This window comes from Hippopotamus amphibius, chromosome X (genome assembly GCF_030028045.1).
Source record: "Hippopotamus amphibius kiboko isolate mHipAmp2 chromosome X, mHipAmp2.hap2, whole genome shotgun sequence".
Lineage (NCBI taxonomy): Eukaryota > Metazoa > Chordata > Mammalia > Artiodactyla > Hippopotamidae > Hippopotamus > Hippopotamus amphibius.
In genome coordinates, this window is record NC_080203.1 from 74,431,450 (window position 1) to 74,450,473 (window position 19,024).

The 19,024-nt window shown below is 35.5% G+C and overlaps 1 long non-coding RNA gene across 11 annotated transcripts in view; it reads right to left on the bottom strand.

The window, feature by feature from the left end:
• LOC130841823 (uncharacterized) overlaps nt 1–19,024 on the bottom strand; it is a 230,560-nt gene that overhangs the window by 102,340 nt on the left and 109,196 nt on the right. For 6 of the 11 annotated variants that reach the window (XR_009050288.1, XR_009050283.1, XR_009050292.1 and 3 more), the window contains one exon: nt 8,858–8,925. The exons of the other annotated variants lie outside the window; for them this stretch is intronic. This is a non-coding gene — a long non-coding RNA (uncharacterized LOC130841823). The remainder of the gene's footprint in view (nt 1–8,857; nt 8,926–19,024) is intronic. 11 annotated transcript variants of the gene reach the window in all.

Consider the following 19,024-nt stretch of genomic DNA (forward strand, 5'->3'; position numbering starts at 1 on the left):
TTCCTAGGTGGGGCAGAGGTTAAGAATCAGCCTGCCAATGCAGAGGACATGGGTTCGATCGCTGCTCCAGGAAGATCCCACATGCCTCGGAGCAACTAAGCCCGTGTGCCCAAAAAAAACAGATTCAATCCAAAGAGATCCTCACCAAGAAACATTATAATCAAACTCTCAGAGACAGGATTTTAAAAGCAGCAAGAAAGGGACTTTGCTGGCAGCCCAGCGGTTAAGACTCCATGCTTCCACTGCAGGGGGCATGGGTTCAATCCCTGGTCAGGGAACTAAGATCCCACATACTGTGTGGTGTGGCCAAAAGGATAATAAATAAAATAAAAGCAGCAAAATAAAATTGACTCATCACATACAAGGAAACCCCTACAAGGCTATGAGCAGATTTCTCAGCAAAGACCTGGCAGTCCAGGAGAGAGTGGGATGATACATTCAAAATGCTCAAAGAAAAAATTATCAATCAAGAATACTGTACCCAGCAAAGTTGTCCTTCAGAAATGAAGGAAAGATACTTTCCCAAACAAAGAAAAGCTGACAAAACGGATCACCACTAGACCTGACTTATAAGAACCCCTATAGGGAATTCTTCAAGCTAAAACTAAAGAATACTAACCAGTAACATGGAGACATATGAAAGTATAAATCCACTAGTAAAAGTAAATATATAATCAAATTCAAAACACTTTAATACTGAAACGGTAGTGTGTAAACCACTTTGAACTCTAGTACACAGGTTAAATGACAAAAGGGTTAAAAATAGGTGTAGCTACAGTATTTTCTTAATGAATATACAATATAAAAATATGTAATTGTGACACCAAAAAATGGGGAGGGGAGTAAATGTATAGAATTTTTTATGTAATTGAATTTATGTCTACACAAAAAACCTGCAGAGAGATATTAATAGTAGCTTTTTTCATAATTGTTAAACTTAGAAGTAATCAAGATATCCTTCATTAGATGAATGGTAAATCAACTGTGGTATATCCAGATAATGGAATATTATTCAGTGCTAAGAACATGAACAATCAAGCCATGAAAAGATATGAAAAAAACTTAAATGAATATTACTAAGTGAAAGATGCTAACCTGAAAATCCTACCTACTGTATGATCCCAACTATATGACATTCAGGAAAAGGCAAAACCACAGAGATAATACAAAGACCAGTAGTTGCCAGGGGTTGGGAGGGATGGGCTGAGTAGGCAGAATACATGATTTTTAGGGCAGTAAAAACACTCTATAGTATAATACTCATTATATTATAATGATGGATACTTATCCAAATTCATGGATATATTTGTTCATAACCCATAGAATGAACCCTACAAGAGTGAACCCTAATATAAACTATGGACTTTGGATGATTAGGATGCATCAATATAGGCTCATCAATTGTGACAAATATACCACTCTGGTGGTGGATGTTATCATGGAGGAGGCTATGCATGTATGGGGCAGGGTGTACATGGGTCTCTGTACCTTACCCTCAATTTTGCTGTGAACCTAAAACTGCTTAAAAAAAAAATTTTTTTTTTTTTTAAAACAGCCTATTGAGGATAGGAAAGCTAAGCCAAAAATTCACCACCAGATTGCACCCCTATTACCTAAAAATTTAAGAGAAGTCTTCTCCTCCAGGGGTCGCCAAAATATCTAAACTATCCTGGGCCTGCCAGAAAGTGACCTTCCTTATTCACTTGAAAGACTGGAAATCGTAAGTCAGGTTCCAAGGCATTTCCCCTAGGGCTGTGTAAGCAGTGCTTCCATTAAACCAACCTTTAATATCCTTAAAAAGAGTTTGGTCACATCTGACTAAATGAGCACTGGTTTCAAATATGACATTCCAGAGAAGGCTTTGGTTGCATAACCAATGTTTGCAATTATGTCCTGTTAAAAAGGAGGAAAGAGTCTTGTTGAACCTATGAAAGTAATTATATCGCCATAAAAATAATACCCAAATAAGAGTTTCTGAATTAGGGAAAGGTCAGGCAAGGAGAAAAGATAAATTGTTCATTTCTGTTTACAAAAGCACAATGTACATAATCACTATAATTTGTAGATAGCTTAAGAAAAAAGGAAAAGGTTTCTTAAATTAAAAAAAAAATAACATTAAAACATCAACAGTATTTGAAGAAATAAAAATAAAAGCCACAACCATCCCTCATCAGTTCATTCCATCATAGTAATGAATTCTTGTTCTAATCAATCTTTTGTTAGTAGTCTCCTGATATCTGCTTCTTGACTAGAGCACTGAAAATCCTGATGCATTCCACAAGTACAGTTTCAAAGTTTTTTAAATGATACTATCAGAAGCCTGAGCCCAAATACACCTGGCATACACAGTCCTTTCCACAGGGCTATGAGACAGTCCTTCAATTGAATACAAAGCACTCAGGCCCTTAGCAAATTACAAGAGCTTTCAAAGAAGCATCAGAGAAAGCAAAAACTATCTGTAGAAACAAAAGGTTTAAAGTGGCTGTGAGTAATTTATGACTAATAATTCTCAAAAGTGAAAATCTAATGAGAGTTCACTAAAACAATAACGCATATGCCAAGCAAATTTGGTTGTTTGTGTAGCATGCAAAACAAGATAAAGTCAACTTTTAACGTTTTAGAAAAAAATTTATAAACATGATTAGCCCAATTTTCAAAGAAGACAGTGACCATTACATCTGATTAATAAAATAAACATAATTTTTCAAAGAAAACTTATTGACATATAACATTTAATAATCCAATATACTATATCATGAATATACCAAATATACAAGTAGCACACATCAAGATTATCAGATAAAGAGCTTCTGTAAGTCTGATGTAGGTTCTAAACATCTGCATATTAGCAAAACTCCATAGGTGAGTAACAAGAACCCCTGATGGAAAAATACTGGCCTTGAATATGCTAGATTCAAATGAAAGAAATTAAAGAAATGTTAACTTGTGACCACATTAACATTTAAAACAAAAACTGAAAGAATATAAAAATATAATGTAGTTGTCTAATATCAGGAAAAGCAGTACCAGGACAATGACAAATAGAAATATATCACAGTCAGCAAGGGCAATGACAAGTCTCTACAAATTTTCCATAAAGCATACGATTTGTGAAATATATACTAATATTTTACCTATACCAATTTAACCTAGGGAATACTAAGTATTTCTTATGAGTTATCAATGACTTCCATGAAACTCATCAACTGTAACATATCAAATAAACTTAATTATTTATAACACCTCTCATTTTTTAAGCTCTTTATCGGAACAGAATTGCTTTACACTATTGTAGCAGTTTTTCCTGTACAACAAAGTGAATCAGCTGTATTTATACATATATCTCCATATCCCCACCCTCCTACCACTCCCTCCCACCCTTACTATCCTGGCCTTCTAAGTCATCACCCATCATCGAGTTTATCTCCTTATGTTATGGAGGAAAATCCCATGCACTATCGATTTTACATTTGGTAGTGTATATAGGTCAATGCTATTCCCTCACTTCGAACCAGCTTCCCCTTTGCGCCCCCCACCCCCCCGCCGTGTCCTCGAGTCCATTCTCTACATCAGCATCTTTATTCTTGCCCTGTCACTGATTCCATATTTATGAGTTAGCACACGGTATTTGTTTTTCTCTTTCTGGCTTACTTCACACAGTATGACACACTCTAGGTCTATCCACCTCATTACGAATAACTCAATTTCATTCTTTTTTATGGCTGAGTAATATTCTCTTGTATATATGTGCCACATTTTCTTTATCCATTTATCTGTTGATGGGCATATAGGTTACTTCCATATCCTGGCTACTGTAAATAGTGCTGCAGTAAATATTGTGGTACATTTTTTTTTGGGGGGGTTATGCTTTTCTCAGGGTATATGCCCAGTAGGGGGATTGCTGGGTCATTTGGTCATTCCATTTTTAGTTTTTTAAAGAACCTCCAAACTGCTTTCCATAGTGGCTGTACCAACTTACAGTCCCACCAACAGTGCAAGAGGGTTCCCTTTTATCCAAACCCTCTCCAGCATTTATTGTTTCCAGTTTTTTGATGATGGCCATTCTGACTGGTGTGAGGTGATACCTCATTGTGGCTTTGATTTGCATTTCTCTAATAATTAGTGATGTTGAGCATCTTTTCCTGTGTTTGTTGGCCATCTGCATGTCTTTGTTGGAGAACTGTCTATTTAGGTCTTCTGCCCATTTGTGGATAGGGTTACTTGCTTTTTCGGTATTAAGCTCCATGAGCTGCTTGTATATTTTGGAGATTAATCCTTTGTCCATTGCTTCAATGGCAAATATTTTCTCCCATTCTGAGGGTTGTCTTCTTGTCTTGTTTATGGTTTCTTTTGCTGTGCAAAAGCTTTTAAGTTTCATGAGGTCCCATTTGTTTATTCTTGATTTTATTTCCATTATTCTAGGAGGTGGGTCAAAAAGGATCTTGCTTTGATAGATGTCACACAGTGTTCTGCCTATGTTTTCCTCTAGGAGTTTTATAGTGTCTGGCCTTACATGTAGGTCTTTAATCCATTTGGAGTTTATTTTTGCGTATGGTGTTAGGAAGTGTTCTCATTACATTCTTTTACATATAGCTGTTCAATTTTCCCAGCACCACTAATTAAAGAGGTTGTGTTTTTTTCCATTTTATATTCTTGCCTCCTTTGTCAAAGATAAGGTGCCCAAATGTGTGTGGGTTTATCTCTGGGCTCTCTGTTCTATTCCATTGATCCATATTTCTGTTTTTGCACCAGTACCATACTGTCTTGATAACTGTAGCCTTGTAGTATACTTTGAAGTCAGGGAGCCTGACTCCTCCAACTCCATCTTTCCTTCTCAAGATTGCTTTGGCTATTCGGGGTCTTTTGGATTTCCATAGGAATTGCAGAATTGCTTGCTCTAGTTCTGTGAAAAATGTCATTCGTAATTTGACAGGAATTGCGTTGAATCTGTAAATTGCTTTGGGTAGGATAGTCATTTTCACAATGTTCATTCTTCCAATCCAAGAACATGGTTTGTCCCTCCGTCTGTTTGTATCATCTTTGATTACTTTCATCAGTGTCATAGTTTTCTGCATACAGGTCTTTGCCTCCTCAGGCAGGTTTATTTCTAGGTATTTTATTCTTCGTGTTGCAGTGGTAAATGGGAGTGCTTCCTTAATTTCTCCTTCTGCTCTTTCATTGTTAGTGAATAGGAATGCAAAAGATTTCTGTGCATTAATTTTGTATCCTGCCACTTTACTGAGTTCATCAATTAGTGCTAGCAGTTTTCTGATAGAATCTTTATGGTTTTCTAAGTATAATACAATGTCATCAACAAAGAGTGACAATTTTACCTCTTTTCCAATTTGGATTCCTTTTCGTTCATTTTCTTTTCTGATTGCTGTGGCTAACACTTTCAAAACTATGTTCCTGTCCTTAGAGGGAATGCATTCAGTTTTTCACCATTGAGAATGATGTTGGCTGTTGGTTTGTCATATTTGGCTTTTATCATGTGGAGGTAATTTCCTTCTATGCACATTTTATGCAGAGTATTTATCACACATGGATGTTGAATTTTGTCAAAAGCTTTTTCTGCATCTATTGAGATGATCATATGGTTTTCATCCTTCACTTTGTTAATATGATGTATCACATTGATTGATTTGAATATATTGAAGAATCCTTGCATCCCAGGGATAAACCCCACTTGATCATGGTGTATGATCTTTTTAATGTGCTGTTGGATTCTGTTTGCTAGTATTTTGTTGAGGATTTTTGCATCTATATTCATCAGTGATATTGGCCTCTAAATTTCTTTTTTTGTGACATCTTTGCCAGGTTTTGGTATCAGGGTGATGATGGCCTCGTAGAATGAGTCTGGGAGTGTTCCTCCTTCTGCTGTATTTTGAAAGAGTTTGAGAAGGATAGGTGATAACTCTTCTCTAAATGTTTGATAGAATTCGCCTTTGAAGCCATCTGGCCCTGGACTTTTGTTTGTTGTAAGATTTTTAATCACAGTCACAATTTCAGTGCTTGTTATTGGTCTGTTGAGATTTTCTATTTCTTCCTGGTTCAGGCTTGGAAGATTGTACTTTTCTAAGAATTGATCCATTTCTTCCAGGTTAGCCAATTTATTGGCATATAGTTGCTTGTAGTAGTCTCTCATGATCTTTTGTATTTCTGTGGTGTCACATGTTACTACTCCTTCACATATTTTAGCAGACCCATTCTTTTTTTCTTTTTCTTCTGGGATGCCAATGATTCAAATGTTGTTGTGCTTAATGTTGTCACTGAGGTCTCTGAGACAGTCTTCCATTCTTTTTATTCTTTTTTCTTTTTCCTGCTCTGTGGCAGTCATTTCCACCCTTCTATCTTCCAATTCACTTACTCGTCCTTCTGCCTCCATTATTCTGCTGTTTATACCATCTAGAATATTTGCAATTTCAGTTACTGTGTTATTCATTACTGTTTGTTTGCCCTTTAGTTCTTCTAGGTCCTTATTAACTGTTTCTTGTATTTTCTCTATTTTGTTTTTGAGATTTTGGATCATCTTTACTATCATTACTATGAATTCTTTTTCAGGAAATTTTCCTATTTCCTCTTCATTTATTTGGTCTTGTGGGTTTTTATCTTGCTCCTTTGCCTGCAAGGTGTTTCTTTGTTTTCTCATTTTGTCTAATTTATAGTATTTGCTGTCTCCTTTCCCTATGCTGCCTAGTAGTAATTCCTCTTGTTTCTGCTCTCTTCCCCCTGTGGTGGGGTTGGTCCAGTGTCTTGAGTAGGCTTCCTGGTGGGAGGGCTTGGTGCCTGCTTTCTGGTGTGTGGATCTGAGTCTTTTCCCTCTGATGAGCAGGGCCATGTCAGGTGGTGTGTTTTAAGGTATCTGTGAGCTTAACATGGCTTTAGGTAGTCTTTGTGCTGATGGGTGCGTTTGTGTTCCTGTCTTGTTTGTAGTTTGGTGTGAGGTATCCAGCACTAGCAGTTGCAGGCAGTTGGGCAAAGCTGGGTCTTAGACTCTGATATTAGCCTCCGTGAGAATTCTCTGTGGTTAATCTTCCCTGTGTGTGAGGAATGTTTAGTGGTCTAGTCCTGGACTCTGTCCTCCCTCCCCAGAGTCTCTGATGACTTCTGGTTGAGGAATCCAGACTTCAGAGGCCACATGTCCTGGCAGTAAAGTGGATTCAAAAAGACTATCCAAGCCCCAGGCTAATGGTAAAAGGTTAAGTCTAACAAATAAATACTGTATCAAGGATTCACATACACACACAGGAAACACAAAAGCAGAAACCAATAGAACATAAAGCACTAGAACAACTTGACAGAAGAACCCCAGAATGTATCAAAGAAGTAAATAGAAAACCAACAAAAATTAAAAACAAAAACAAACAAAAACAACCAGGGAAATTGTGAAAATGAGGACCAAAAAAAATTGTGACCAAATAGCCACATGGAGCAAATATAACAAAGAGCAAGAGAACAACCAGATAGACTGAAGATCCCCAAAATGAAATCAAACAATTATAATTAGAACTAAGATAAAGACAAAACCTAATAACAAAAAGCAAAGGAGTCTGTCATTCGAAGAAGAAGGCAAGGAAATAGAGCAGACCAATAACACTTCTCTTTTTAAAGATGAAAGAACAACAACTTTTGATTTTCCAGGGGGCATTCTGAGACAACTCAAAGACAGGTTTAGGTGTAAAAGATATATGATTTAGGATTCAATTTTAATTTGGAGATTGTGTATTAATTTCTGAGGGCTGCTATAACAATGTACCATTGACTGGGTGGCTTAAACAACAAAAATTTACTTCTTCATAGTTCTGCAGGTTAGAAGTCCTAGATCAAGGTGTCAGCAGGGTTGTTTGTTTTTTTCTGAGGGCCCCTCTCCTTGGCTTGTACGTGGCCTTCTCCCTGTGTCTTCACACAGCCTTTCCTCTGTGTGGGTGTCTGTGTTCTAATCTCCTCTTCTTGAAGGACAACAATCATATTGATTTAGGGCCCACTCCATTTAATCTTAATTATCTATTTACAGATTCTATCTCCAAGTACAGTCACATTCCATGGTACTGTAGGTTAGGTCTTCAACATAAATATTTGGGAGAACAAAACTGAGCCCATAACAAAAGGCAAAATATCACAAGTTGTCAGAAAAATTGAACACATGATTAAAATAGGATCATGGGTTACTGAGAAATAATACTTGGCTTCCTGTTTGACCAAAGAGACAATAAAAATATTTTAAAGGAAATATAGGAGGTAACACAATGGAAAAGAAATTTAGCTTTTTCAAATGTGAAACGATGATGTTACCAAAAATGTCAGTGTAGAGATTTGAAAAACTCTATCCCTTCAATCTAGCAATGAGGAAAAATTGTCAGAATCAACTTTTTCAGAACTCTGTAATCTAATGTAAAACAACCACTCTAATGCTGAATGAGGAAAGAAGCTACTAAATTTTCTGAGAGCACTGTGGTATTGTGATGTACCCATGTACCATCTCTCATTACTAGCTTGGTGAATTCATGGAACTTTTAACTTGTGCCAGAAGGGAAAATATGGAACATTTTCTTAAAGAACTATAATTATGTATTTTGATCTGTCTGCTGGCTCCATAAATGATAGTTACAGGGGCTTGCTTTTTTTTTGCCCACCACAGAACCTTCTCACGGCTGCAGTGATCTCCTGGGAAGTGTTGTCAAAAGAATTTAAAGGCAAATATACTATACACAAACATCTCGGGCAAGTGATACCAAACAGGACAAGCAACAGACAGAAATACCTGATAGGAAGACAGAGAAGATATGCATGGGGGAAGAAGGAATGTGAAAAAGTCTCATAAACAATGGAAAATCTACAAGTTCATGAAGATACCTACAGTTGGATGTATGCTCAGATAATACATGAGAAGACCCAAAGCTTCGACCTCTTGATGATATTTAGGCTCTGTGAAAGCAGAAAGTGAAGACAAAGCAGAGTTTTAAATTGTATGGATAAGCACTGAATGAGTTTGCTAGCACAGAGCTGATCTGCAAAATCTAAGACATTTTTCTGGGGGGTTTTAAGCATTTAAGGAAATATTTGTCAACTCAATAGCTGAGTTTTAGAAATAAATAGTACTAATGGTGGCATAAAACTGAGAAAGTAATCAATGCCACTGAATTGTACACTTAAAACTGGTTAAAATGGTAAACTGTATGTTATATATATATTTACCGAAATAAAAAGATTTTTAAAGTAACTTCTTGACCACTAACCTAACATAGTAAATATGTTAGTGACAACATATGACAGAGTATGGTCTTTACAAAGGTAGCTTCAAAAAGTCACTTAAAAAGAAATAACCACAACTCACAACAAGCAGCAACAACAAATGCTGGAGAGGGGAGGAAATGCTGACTTCCAGAGTTGCGGTATTATAATATACAAAATGCTAAGTTTTCTACAGAAATTTAAAGGCATATAAAAAAACAAAGTATGGCCCATTCACAAGAAGAAAATGAAATCAATAAAAACTGTCCTGAGTTAGCATACGGTATTTGTTTTCCTCTTTCTGGTTTACTTCGCTTTGTATGACAGTCTCTAGGTCCATCCACCTCACTACAAATAACTCCATTTCATTCCTTTTTATGGCTGAGTAACATTCCACTATATATAAGTGCCACCTCTTTATCCATTCATCTGTTGATGGGCATTTACGTTATAGCTAGTGGCAAGTTGCTGCATAACACGGAGATCAACTTAACGATGGGTGATGACTTAGAGGGCTGGGATAGGGAGGATGGGAGGGAGTCGCGGGAGGGAGGGGATATGCGGATATATGTATAAATACATCTGATTCACTTTGGTGTACCTCAAAAGCTGGTACAAGAGTGTAAAGCAATTATATTCCAATAAAGAGCTAAAAAAAAAAGATTATAATATCAGATTATATCCATTAAAAAAAAAAAAAGAACGGTCTAGTCCTCAAAGGTATTTGTATCCAAGGGGGAATAACTGATCCTGATTATCAGGGAGAAATTAAAATAATTTTACAGAATGAAGGTAATGATGATTTGTTCATTAAAAAACATGATAGGGTCATGCAACTACTATTCTCCCTTACCTTATTGGAAAAGTAAAGAAAGAAGAACCCCCTACTCTGTTAACTGTCCGGGGAGATGGAGGATTTGTATCCACAACAGAATACAATTCAATTGGAGCCAAAGCCTGGGTGAAGCAACCTAACAGTCCTCCTATACCTGCTGATGTAATTGCACAGGGAAAGGATAGCACTGTGTTGGTGATGATCCCTGGACAAGAAAACTGGAAATATGTGTCATTAACCAATTGTTTTTCTCGTGAATAGATTACTTTTGGAAGTCAGACTGTAATATGGATTTTAACCCAAGCTTCAACTGCAGTTCAAATACTCTATCACAAGGATGACTCAACATATTCATCCAGATGGGGGATCTGGAGATGGAAGAATTCAACTCAGAACAGAACTCAGGACAATTTTACCTGCCCCTCGATCCAGGCTTGCCCAATTGTAAAACTGACTTTTTTTGAACAGAACCTGTCCATTCAGACAGGTGACCCTAGTAACCCTTGGACTCCAGTTTTTGTACATTCTACTAATTCTTCTTCCCTCATGGTTGAATTGAAACCTAACGTATCCATTGTGTGTTGTAACACATCAAAGGTTTCTCTCTCTAATACTGTTAATCAACAAGTGTCGGACAGTATAGATTCTTGTAAGAAAGATACTAATTTACAGATATACAATGGAAATGTTACACAAAATGTATCCTTAACATAGGTTTCTTTATTAGTGTGTTTCAATAGTTCACAGATTAAAGGAAGAGGTACCTGGGTGGATCTTGTTACTATCTTAGGTTCTCATCCCAATGTCACATCTCATTTGCTTGTTAAGATTCCTCAATCATGTTCTCAGGTAAGCCAACATTACCAAAAATTCGTATTACATTTTAATATTACCTTTCCTGCTCAACCCAAATGCAGAATAAAACGAGCATGGTATAATACTGTTTTGGGCTACTGGCACTGGAATAGGCCTAGTAAACTCTATTGATGTAGAAACTTTAGCATTTAGACTACTGGTAAGGATATAGCCCAAGCACTAACTGTTACTGCCAAATGGATGCCTACTACTCTCAGACCACATGAACTCAGTTTAAGTTATGATGAAATTTCTTACAACTGTTCAATGCTTCATTAGATTAGATCAAGCTGTACGCATAATTAAAATATTTAATTGGACTGTATGTTCTATACAAGCACTGTATTATCTTGCTCAAAAAGATAAAGCCCAAGAAATATTGATGTCTACCAACGTATATGCGTGGAAAACATATTTAAAGAATTGATACCTAAAGATCATTGGATATTAGTCCCCAAAGGGAAAACTAGATGTGAGGAAACTTGGTGTATTGGGACTATATTACATTATAACATAACAACTAAAACTCCTATGTGTCAATTTCATGTATTTGGGGAAGAATATTGGTTACCCCATTTTACAGGAAATTATTTGTATTTCAATAATAACACCTACTCATTGATGGACTACGAGAGAGCTGCCAAAGGACTGCTGTGCAGCCAGACTTCTCCTATCTGGGAACCCTGCTTGTTGAAAAACTCGATAAATTACTGCGAATGGACTATTTTTCTTCAATCTTATAATATGTTTTTTGAAGTCATTCCCAATTTATTTTTTTTGTAACCAACGATGTAAATATGACCTCTAATTATCAGCTGGAGGTCCCATTTTCTCTAGCACATGTAGATCATTTATATTGGAAGGGAACCATATACTATTTCTCTTCTGAGAAAGAACAATTGTGGTGGACTCAGCTATTAACTCCTACTTTACCTGTTCCCAATATTAGCTTGCCATTAGAACCACTACATAAAATCCTACGAGGAGCAACAGAATTACAAAAGTTTATAAATAAGTGCAATCATACTTTATTAGAACATTCTATTGCTACTACTATTGCAGCTAACAAACTAATGGATGTAGGTATTAATGTCCAAAAGCATACTTCTCATTCTTGGTGGGAGCTTTTCTTTACTCACTCTTCCACTACTAAAAAATTGTTCTCTGCACTATTTAACCCATTGTTGATAATCCTGATTAAATTGTTTTCATTGACTATATGAAATCGTTGGCTTATCACATTAGAAAAATTTCTAGAGACTTTACCTTATTCTTATGCTCTTCAGCCTACAGAATCCTTAGGCTGAATGTTGGGAAAATTAATAGTCTTGTTCAGACTTCACAGGCAAACATCCTAAAAAGAGCTACATAATAAACTGCTGGACTTCATGCAGGCCTGCAGAAACGGTGCTAGCAAGTCTTAGGAACCAACAGATAAGGAAAGGATTAAGTCATGAAGCTTCCTGGGCCTTGGGAATCTGGCCAGTTCCTGGAGATCAGCAAACATTCTGAGACTTACGACTCAAGTATCAAAGCATTTATGATAATAGCCAGAGCTGCATATTTGCACATAAGCTGATGACTATCAGCTTGTGGCTTGGCATTAAAAGCAGGACTCCTTTGAGTGGCACTCTGAAGTCTCACCCATGGGGTGAATGCACTGCCCAGGACCTTCCCAACTGGGACTCCAGATTGCTGCTCCAGAGACTTCCCAGTATTGCTTGGATCTGGATGTAGGTGTTCCCCCAATTGGTGATGTATGCGCTTTCATCTCTCTCTACATATTGCTTGTTCTCCCAAATTGGTGATGCAGATTCTCCCAGGTTGGTGATGTTGCTTATTCTCCCAACTTGGTGGTGCAAATTCTCCAAGGTTAAGGATGTTGCTTGTTTTCCCAATTTGGTGGTCTTGCTAGTTCTACCAAATTGGTGATATATGTATATTTATTTCTCTCTCTCTCTCGCTCTCTCTCTCTCTATATATATATATGTATGCATATAACTTGTCCTTATACTCTTACTACTAATATAATAAATTTCCTTATTTCTTGCTTATTAAAGTGTGCAGTGGTTATTCTGCCAATGAATCCTCTGAACCTGAAGCTGAAAGTGGGTCTCTTAACAAAACAGAAAGATCTAACCTAACTTTATGCCTGAAGGAACTAGAAAAAGAAGAGTAAGCTAAACACAAAACTAGCAGAATGAAGAAAATAATCAGGATCAAAGAGATAAACAAAGAAAATACACCCCCCCCCCAATTCAAAAGCTGATTCTTTCAAAAGATCCACAAAATCGACAAACCTTTTGCTAGACTGTTTAAGGAAGAAGAGAGAAGACTCAAATTACCAAAATCAGCAATAAAAGAGGGGACATCATTAATTATTTTATAGAAGTAAAAAGAATTCTGAATACAATGAATAATTTTACATCAACAGATAAGATAACCTAGACAAAACAGACAAATTCCTAGAAGCATACAAACTACTAAAAATGACTCAGAAAGACACAGAAAACCTGAATGGGGCCATAACAAGATACTGAATCAATAAACAATAATTTGCTAACAGAAAAAGCCCAGGACCAGATAGAATCACTAGTGAATTCTACCAAATATTTAAAGAAGAATTAACACCAATCCCTCTGAAACTCTTCCAAAAAAATAGAAGGGGACAGAACATTTCTTAACTCGTTCCATGAGGCCAACATCACCCTGATACCAAAATCAGACAAAGACTTCACAAGAAAACTATAGACTAATATCAGTTATAAATGTAAATGCAAAAATCCTCAATAAAATACTAGCAAATCTAATCCAGAAGTATATTAAAAGGATAATATGCCACTACCACATGGTATTTATCCCAGAAATGTAAAGGTGGTTCAACATATGAAAATTAGTCAATGTAATATACTGTATTAATAAAATGAGGAAACAAAGCACGATCATCTCAACTGATGCAAAGAAAGCAATTGACATATCTAACATCCATCTAAGAATGAAAAAAATAACACCTAACAAAGTAGGAATAGAAGGGAATCTCTTCAACAACCTAAAGGGCATTTTTGAAAAAAACCACAACTAACATCATACTTGATGATGAAAGGCAAAAAGCTTTCCCCATAAGTTCAAGAACAAGACAAGAAGCCCATGTTCACAATTTCAATTCAAAATTTCACTGAAAATTAAAGCTGGAACAATTAAGCAAGAAAAAGAAATAAAATGCATTCATATTTAAAAGGAATAAACAAAACTACCTCTTCACAGATAACATGATCCTATATTTAGAAAACCCTAACTAATCCACAAATTTTTTTTCTTTTTTTTCTTCACAAATTATTACTAGAGCTAAAAAATAAACTCAATAAAGTTGCTGATTACAAGATTAACAAACAAAAAACCAGTTGTATTTATTTACACTAGCAGTGAAAACTCAGAAAAGAAATTAAGGAAACAATTCTATTTACAACAGCATTTACACGAATACTGAGGAGGGACTTCCCTGGTGGCACAGTGGTTAAGAATCTGCCTGCCAGTGCAGGGGACACGGGTTTGAGCCCTGGTCCAGGAAGATCCCACATGCTGTGGAGCAACTAAGCCCGTGCACCACAACTATTGTGCTTGCACTCTAGAGCCGGTGAGCCACAACTACTGAAGCCTGCATGCCTAGAGCCCATGCTCTGCAACAAGAGAAGCCACCAAAATGAGAAGGCTGCACACCACAACGAAGAGTAGCCCCTGCTTGCCACAACTAGAGAAAGCCCACGTGCAGCAATGAAGATCCAATGCAGCAAATCAATCAATCTTTAAAAAAAGCAATACTGAGGAATAAATTTACTCATGATAAATGTCTTCTACACTGAAAACTATGAAATATTTTTGATATAAATTACAGAAGGCCCAAGTAGATATCCTATGTTCATGGAGCACAAGACATAATATTGTTAAAATGTTAATAATTCCGAAAGAAATCTACAGATTCAATGCAATTCCTATCATATCAAGAGGCCCAATGGCCTCTTTCACAGAAATTGAAAAACTAATCCTGAAATTCATATGGAATTGCAAGGAACAGCAATAGCCAAAATACTACTGAAAAAGAACAAAATTGGAGGACTCAGACTTCCTGATTTCCAAACTTTATACAAAGACAGAATAATCAAAATAATGTGGTACTGGCATAAGGACAGACCTATAAAACAATGGAGTAGTGTTGAAAATCCAGAAATAAACCCATACATTTATGGTCAACTGATTTTAGACAGGGGTGCCAAGAATACTCAATGGGGGAAAATAGCCTCTACAACAAATGGTGCTTGGACACTGGGTATCCATGTTAAAAGAATGAGGTTGGACCCTTACCAAACACCACATACAAAAACTAACTCAGGGACTTCCCTGGCAGTCCAGTGGTTAAGACTGTGCCTTCCAATACAGGAGGTATGGGTTCGATCCCCAGTTGAGGAGCTAGGATCCCACATGCCTTGGGGCCAAAAAACCAAAACATAAAACAGAAGCAATATTATAAATTCAATAAAGACTTTAAACATGGTCCACACCAAAAAAAAAAAAAAAAGCCTTTAAAAAAAAACGAACTCAATATGGATCAAAGACCTAAATATAAGAGCTAAAACTACAAAATTCTTAAGAAAAAACATAGAGGTGAATCTTCATACAATTGAAATTGGTATCAGCTTCTTAGATAAGACACCAAAAGCAGAAGCAAAAAATGAAAATTGGACTTCATCAAAATTAAAGATTTTTTGCATCAAAGATCACTATCAATAAAGTGAAAAGATACTTTACAGAATAGAAGAAAATATTTGCAATCATAACTTGTAGGGATCTAGTATCCAGACTCTATTAAAAACTCTCAAAACTCAACAGCAAAAATAAAAAAAAGAGAAACAGCCCAATTTAAAAATGGGCAAAGGACTTGAACAGATGTTTCTCCAGAGAAGAGATACAAATGTCTAGAAAGCACATGAAAAGATGCTCAACATCCTAATCCTTAGGAAAAGGCAAATCAAAACCACAATGTGATACCAGTTCACATATACTAAGACAGCTATACAGAGAAAAAATGTGGAACCCTTGTACAATGCTGCTGGGAATGTAAAATGGATCAGTCACCGTGGAAAACAGTGTGGTGGTTCCTCTAAAGTTAAACATAGAATTATCCCATGACCCAGCAATTCCACTCCTAGATATCTAGCCAAAAGAATTGAAAACGTGTTCAAACAAAAACTTGTACATAAATATTCATAGTAGCACTATTTACAATAGCCAAAGGTGAAAACATCACAAATTTCATCCACAGAGGAATGATAAAAATATGTGGTATATCCATATTCAGTTATAAAGAATATTCAGCCATAAATAGAATGAAATATTGATATATGATATACAACATAGATGAACCTTGAAAACTTCATTCTAAGTAGAAGCCAGACACAAAAGGCTACATATCACGATTCCATTTGTATAAAATATCCAGAAAAGGCAAAATCATAATATAGAAAAGTGATTAGTGGTTGCCAAGAGTTGGGGGGAGAGGGAAATAGGGTGTGACAAAGGGTTTTCTTTTGTGTCAGTGACAATGTTCTGGAACTTCATAGTGTTAACAGTTGCACAACATTATGAACAAACTAAATTGCACTAAAAATTTACTTTAAAATGGTTAGTTTTCTGTTATGTGAATATCACCTCACTTTTTAAAATGTAAATTAGAAGAGAGTAGGCCAATACTTCAAGAAAATTGTGTTGTTTTAGCAGAAAGAAAACAAAACTTTAGATTTCCATTAGTATGATATTTGATGCTAAAATTCTTTTTGAAAATATTTTAAATAAGCCTATCAAAAGTTAGCCAACTTTGACACTGACAAATAAAATTCCCTTTCCATGAACCTTCCAAAATACTCTATATCTATAAACCATCTTTCTAGTACATCATCTAAAAGCAGCAAAAATGAACATTTTCATTAAGAAATATATATATCTGTATATAAAGGTATATTACATATATTATAGTGTAACATATATATAAAACATATATATAATATATATAATAATCCATACCATAGAGGATATCCTCTACCATATGAATACTGAGGCAAAAAGTAAATAAACCTAAAATTAAGTCTAGTAATTGAAGTTTCAGTATTTTATCTTTCTTAAAAATTATCTTAGTATCTAACAAATATACATTATTTAAATAAATTTAGCATCAGTTTAAGGTCTTCAGTTACCTGAAGATTTGGGAGATCATCTTCAAGCTGACATACTACAAAATATAATAATTACTTTTGAAATAATATTTGTCAGAATAATGATTCAATTTTATTACAAATTTACCTATTTTATAATCTTAAACATTAAGCAGAAGCAATGCTAGATTATTCAATCAGTAAACCCAAATTAGTTTAGAAGGAACATGGCCAAGTAGGATAAAAATGTATGAAAAGGTATTCTTTAAAAATTGAGATACATGAAACAGAATAGAGAGCCCAGAAATAAATCCACACAATTATGATCAATTAGTTTATGACAGAGGAGCCAAGAATATACAATGAGGAAAGGACAGTTTCTTCAATAAACAGTGTTGGGAAAACTGGACAACCACACACAAAAAATGAAACTGCACTACTACCTTACATCCTACACAACATGCAATAACATGGATGGTCCTTGAGGGCATTATGCTAAGTGATATGTCAGAGAGGAAAAGACAAATACCAAATGATCTCATTTATATGTGGAATTAAATATATAACAACAACAACAAACAAAACTCACAGATACAGAGAAGATTGATGGCTGCCAGAGCAATGGATGAAGGGGATCAAACGGTACAAACTTCCAGTTATTAAATAAGTCCGCATCACAAGAAAAAAAATGTAACTATGTATGGTGATGGATGCTAACTAGACACTGTAGTGATCATTTCACAACATATATAAATATCACATCATGTTGTATACTTTAAACTAATATGTTATATGTCAATTATATCTCAATTAAAAATTGATGCAAAAAATCTTTAATTTTGTTGATGTCCAATTTTCATTTGTTGCTTCTGCTTTTGGTGAAATATCTAAGAAGCCATAGCCAATTTCAATTTCCTGAAGAGTCACCTCTATGTTTTTTCTTAAGAATTTTGCAGTTTTAGCTCCTTTAATAGATTTTATAATAAAACTTGATAATACTACGTGGAGATGGGAAAATATTACATACTCCCAGACACATATCGTACTTTTACACAAGATATCCTACTTTTAAAAAAAAAGACAGTGCATGCATATTGCTGTAAGGTTGCTTAAGTATTTCTAATTTTACAAAAAAAGAAAAAGATAAATCATATGGTATAGACACAGAGTTTTTAGTTTTAACTTTAACATTTCAGCAGAGAATTTAAAAACTCACTGCACAATATCAAAGAGCTGTGCTTCTTTTGTGGAAATGAATTATTAATTAATTTAAACTTAAAATTGACAAAAGAGTTTAATGAGGTTTTCTGTCTTTTACTCAACAGAGACAAGATCTTTATGAACCATGAATCTATTTACAGAGATCACTGAATGGTCAGACCATTAAACTAACAGAAGCTGGAACCAGAAATCAAGGCAGTACTCGAAAAGAATTAATATCCAATCCATACTTTGCCACCAACTGACAAGAGTCCAGAACACAGGAGCATGCGTCTAACACACCATTGTGGATGATGGGGATGATATAAATCAATTTTGAAATATTTTGAATGCTTTTTATTTTGCCCTGATCATGTTGTATCTTTCTTTCTCCTAACAATGACCCCAAGTCTGATGAACTGGAAAAGGGTTTACAAGATACAGACTTAACTCTGTTTAATTTATATGAAAAAGCTTTTCTTTGAAAAGCTTTTGTCACTCTTGCACCCAACCCTTCTCAAGAAAAGTTCTGAATAGGAGTGGAGGATGACTTGAAAAAAATTGTCTGGCAAGCATTACTTTGATAGGTATTTACCTTTCAAAAAGTATGAATCCCAGACTTTGGACCGATTTCTAAGTTGTGAAAGTCAGAGATATTTGCATTTATGTAGCTTTTGGAAGACATATTTACATATTAAAA